The sequence below is a fragment of the Myotis nattereri genome (assembly GCF_964212035.1).
Source record: "Myotis nattereri genome assembly, chromosome: X".
In the NCBI taxonomy this organism is placed as follows: Eukaryota; Metazoa; Chordata; class Mammalia; order Chiroptera; family Vespertilionidae; genus Myotis; species Myotis nattereri.
In genome coordinates, this window is record NC_138078.1 from 113,828,071 (window position 1) to 113,833,210 (window position 5,140).

The following is a 5,140-nucleotide window of genomic DNA, read 5'->3' on the forward strand; positions in this document are numbered from 1 at the left end:
GCAGATATATTTTTTTCTTTTTCTTTTAATATGGAACATTTCATGAATTTGTGTGTCATCCTTGTGCATGCTAATCTTCTCTATATTATTCTGATTTTAGTATATGTGCTGCCAAAGTGATTACAGCTTTAGTTTCTTTATAGCACTTGTCTCCATTTGTCATATTATATATTTATTTGTTTTTTAAAAATATTGTTTTCCTCTGCCATTAGATTGTAAGCTCCATGAAAACAGGGACTTGGTTTATTTTTTCTGTCTAGCATCTTAAACAGTGCTTTGCACATTACAAGTGCCCAATAAATAATATATTAAAAAATTGTGTAGGCTTGGCCTGTGGTTGAGTGTCAACCTATGAACCAGGAGGTCACGGTTCAATTTCTGGTTGGGGCACATACCCAGGTTGCAGGCTCGATCCCCAGTGGGGGCCATGCAGGAGGCAGCCGAACAATGATTCTCTCTCATCATTGATGTTTCGTTCTCTCTCTCCCTCTCTCTTCCTCTCTGAAATCAACAAAAATGTATCTTAAAAAATCTACACTAATAAAAGAGAAAAATGGTAATTGGCGTACGGCGATACCTTTTTCATTGGCTAATCAGGGCTATATGCAAATTAACTGCCAACTAAGATTGGCAGTTAACTGCCAACAAGATTGGCAGTTAACTGCCAACAAGATGGCGGCTAATTTGCATATGTAGGCACAATGCAGGGAGGCAAAAGGGAAAGCAGGAAGAAGCCCCCTGCCACTGACAGTGATCGGAAACCCAGGGGGGAGCTAAGAGCTGGGGGGCAGGGCAAAGGCGGCCCTGGGGCCGCCTTTGCCCTGCCCTCCAGCCATGATCGGAGAATCAGGCGCCTTTGCCGCTCTGACCAGTGATAGCAGGAAGTAGGGGTGGAGCCAGCGATGGGAGCTGGGCACGGTCGAAGCTGGCAGTCCCAGGAGCTAGGGGCCCCTTGCCTGGGCCTAAAGCGAAGCCCACGATCGCTGCGCCCCCCGCTGCCACTGCAGGTCCCCGCTGCCTGGGCCGGACGCCTAGGCCAGAGGCGTTAGGCCTGGGCAGGGGCGGAGCCTGCAACCGCGGGGAGCTGGGGGTCCCCTGCCCAGGCCTGACACCTCTGCCGGAGGCCTCAGGCCTGGTCAAGAGGCCGATCCGGTGATTGGTGACCGGAGGGTGATGAGGGTCAACTCCTCTGGCCGAGGCATCAGGCCTGGGTGGGGGGCGGAGCCGGGGATTGGGGGGATATGATGGTCCCCTTGCCCAGGCCTGAAGCCTGGGTCAGAGGCGTCAGGCTTGGGCGGGGGGTGGAGCAAGCGATCAGAGGGAGATGGGGGTCCCCTGCCCAGGCATGATTCCTGGGCCAGAGGCCTCAGGCCTGGGCGGGGGCCAGAGCCAGTGATGGGGGGAGATGGGGGTCCCCTGTCCAAGCCTGACACCTCTGGCGGAGGCGTCAGGTCTGGGCAAGGGGCCGATCAGGCGATCGAAGGGTGATGGGGGTCAACGCCTGAGGGCTCCCAGTATGTGAGAGGGGGCAGGCTGGGCTGAGGGACACTCTCCTCCCCCCGCCCCCCCCCTCACACCCAGTGCACGAATTTCGTGCACCGGGCCCCTAGTATATAATAAATAAAGAACTTTATGCCAATGAAGTTAAAGTTTTGGGAGAAATTGATAATTTCTTACAGTAAAAATAACTTGCTGAAAGTAATTTAAGAAAAAAATAGATAAATGAGTCTATAAATATTAAAGAAATCAAATCAGTATTTTTTTTAAAAAAAAAAAAAAAAGAAGAAGAAGAAAGCTTCCCATAAACTTCAGGCCCCAGTGTCATCACAAGTGATTTCTACCACATATTCAGTGAAGAATACATTGCAATTTATGCAAAATCTTCCAGACAATAGTTATGGGGAATGCCTTTCCCAATTTGTTTTATGAATCTAGCATAATCTTGATACCAAATCCCCAAAAAAGGTAGTTCAAGAAATAAAAGTTATAGGTTAATCTGTATCATGAACACTGTTGCAAAATCTTTGACAAATATTAGCAAATTGAATCCTGCAATATAAAAAAGGAGTAATGAGTAAATTAGGTTATCCCAATAATGTATGCTTGACTTAGATTTTACAAATCAATCGATGTAATTTGTCACATTAACTGATGAAAGGAGAATAATTATATGATCATATCGGTAGATGTAGAAAAAAACATTTGATAAATTTCATGATAAAGAAAAACTAGAGTGGGGGGAGGGAGAATTGGAGGAATATGGTCAAAAGGTATAAATAAGTACTGGGGATGTAACATGCAACATGATGACTATAGCTATCACTAATGTATGATATACAGGAAAGTTAAGAGAGTAAGTCCTAAGAATTCTCATCACAAAGAGAAAACTTTTTCCCTCTTTTTCTTTCTTTTATTGTATTTATATGAGAAGATACTTGTTAGTTAAACCTCTTATGGTAATCATTTCACAGTATATAGAAATAAAATAATTATGCTTTATGCCTTAAACTTATACAGTGATGTATGTTGATTATTTGTCAATAAAACTGGGGATTGGGGGGAAGAAAATCTTAGCAAACAGTAATAGAATGGAACTTCTTTAATCTTATAAAGTAATACACAGTTTGGAACTTCCTTAATCTTAATTTTTTATTGAGATTTTAGAGAGAAAAGAAGGGAGAGAGGGAGAGAGAGAGAGAGAAAAAGAGAGAAAGAAAGAGAGAGAGAGATTGATTTGTTGTTCCACTTATTTATGCATTCATTGATTGATTCTTGTATGTGCCCTGGCCGGGGATCAAACTTGAAACCTTGGTGTATCAGAACAACACTTTAACCAACTGAGCTACTTGGCCAGGGCCGAAACTTCCTTAATCTTAACAACAACAACAACAAAATAAATAAATAAAATAAAAACAACAAAAACAAAACAAAAAAAACCTTCAACAACAAGCGTCAAACTTAAATGAGAAATACTGAAAGCTTTTTATAGATCAGGATCAGACAATGATATCCACTCTCACTATTTCTTTTTTAAAAATATATTTTTATTGATTTCAGAGAGGAAGAGAGAGGGGGAGAGAGAGAGAAACATCAATGATGAGAGAGAATCATTGATCAGCTGCCTCCTGCACGTCACCCACTGTGGATCAAGCCCACAACTGGGTATATGCCCTGACCGGGAATCGAACCATGACCTCCTGGTTCATAGGTTAGAGCCATGCCGGCCGGGCTCCACTGTCACTATTTCTATTCAACATTATACTGGGCAGAAAGCAACAATAAGAAACAAAAGATTTAAAGATTGGAAGAGGGACGAGACCGGAGCGACCCGCGCAGCGAGCACAGGCGGCGAGGCTGCGCCAGGCGCTCGAGACCGGCGGCTGCGGGGGGCGGGGGCTGTGCCCGAGCCCGATCCCCCGCTCCGGCTCCGAGCAGTGGTCTCGGAGAAAGGGTCGTTGTCCAGCACAGATGCGTTGGTCAGAGGGAGCACTGGAGGTTCTGGTCAAGGCGTAAAGCCTGGGGCTTCCAATGATACTCCTGGCAGTGATGGAAGCCTAGATGCCTCACTGCAAGGAGCGACCGAGTGGGTCCTCGCTTCACGCCCCAGGCAGCGCCTGAACCGAGGAGGGAGGAAGCATGTCCCGGTTGCCTCTCACCCGGTCACCCGTGTCTCCCCTGGCTGCCCAGGGGATCCCACTGCCAGCCCAGCTCACCAAGTCCAATGCACCTGTGCACATCGACGTGGGCGGCCACATGTATACCAGCAGCCTGGCCACGCTCACCAAGTACCCCGACTCCAGAATAAGCCGCCTCTTCAATGGCACTGAGCCCATCGTCCTGGACAGTTTGAAGCAACACTATTTCATTGACCGGGATGGGGAGATTTTCCGCTATGTCCTGAGCTTCCTGCGGACGTCAAAACTGCTGCTCCCAGATGACTTCAAGGACTTCAGCCTGCTGTACGAGGAGGCGCGCTACTACCAGCTGCAGCCCATGGTGCGGGAGCTGGAGCGCTGGCAGCAGGAGCAAGAGCAGCGGCGCAGCAGCAGGGCCTGTGACTGCCTGGTGGTGCGGGTCACGCCGGACCTGGGTGAGCGGATTGCGCTCAGCGGCGAGAAGGCCCTCACGAGGAGGTCTTCCCAGAGACCAGGGACGTCATGTGCAACTCCGTCAACGCTGGCTGGAACCAGGACCCCACACACGTCATCCGCTTCCTGCTCAACGGCTACTGCCGGCTCAACTGGGTGCAGGTCCTGGAGAGGCTGTTCCAGAGGGGTTTCAGCGTGGCTGCGTCCTGCGGGGGTGGCGTGGACTCCTCCCAGTTCAGCGAGTATGTGCTTTGCCTGGAGGAGCGGCGGCCACAGCCCACCCCTACCCCTGTCCGGATAAAGCAGGAGCCCCTGGACTAGGCCCTGCCTCCGTGCCCACCTGAGGCCCCTGGCCCTGGGGACGGCCAGGGACCTGCGGACAGTGCTGGGGAGTGCTGCCTATACCTGCTTCTCGATCTTCATGAGACTGAGGGTGAGGCTGGGGGTTCCGAGGCCAGCCCAGGGAGCCCCAGGGCCCAGGTGTCTTGCAACAGAATGGGGTGCTGGAGGCATGTTTTCCAAAGGATTGGTGTGACCCAAAGATGACTCGGTGGGAACTCTGCCACCAGTTTCCCGGTGCCCCTGGGCTCCCCAGCCTGGCGCAGTGTCCTCCAAGGCCCTGGGGCCTGCCATGGCAGAGTTGGCACTGGCCTCCACAGCCCACTGCAGAGGAGCTCTTTGTCCTTCACATGTGGCAGACTCCAGTGGGTCTCTGCATCAGAGATGGCTTATTTTTCTACAGTATTTAAAACAGAAGCAACTGTAACTAAACAAGCCAGAGAGGCCGACAAGGACCAACACTTCTTTATCTGGTGCTTCATTCTCAGTCAGACATGCGCATGCCCACCCGCATGGTGGGAGAGTGGCCTGGCGCTCTGGCCCAAGTGTCCAGGAGTGGGGCTGGGGGAGCTCTGGTCCCTGCTCTAGGGGCATGCAGGGGGGGCAGTGCTGTCGGAGCTGAAGCAGGGCCCCCAGGGAGCAGGGCTGCTAGGAGGAGGGTGGTTTGGGTGTGGGGGATGGATGGCTGTGGAATCACCTGAGACCCTCACCTT

At 50.3% G+C, this 5,140-nt stretch overlaps 1 pseudogene across 1 annotated transcript; it reads left to right on the forward strand.

Moving 5' to 3' along the window:
* The first annotated feature begins 3,558 nt into the window (after positions 1–3,558).
* On the forward strand, positions 3,559–4,409 carry LOC308512066 (BTB/POZ domain-containing protein KCTD15-like; annotated as a pseudogene). The gene has a single exon. The product of its transcript is annotated as a BTB/POZ domain-containing protein KCTD15-like (transcript).
* The last annotated feature ends 731 nt before the right edge of the window (positions 4,410–5,140 follow it).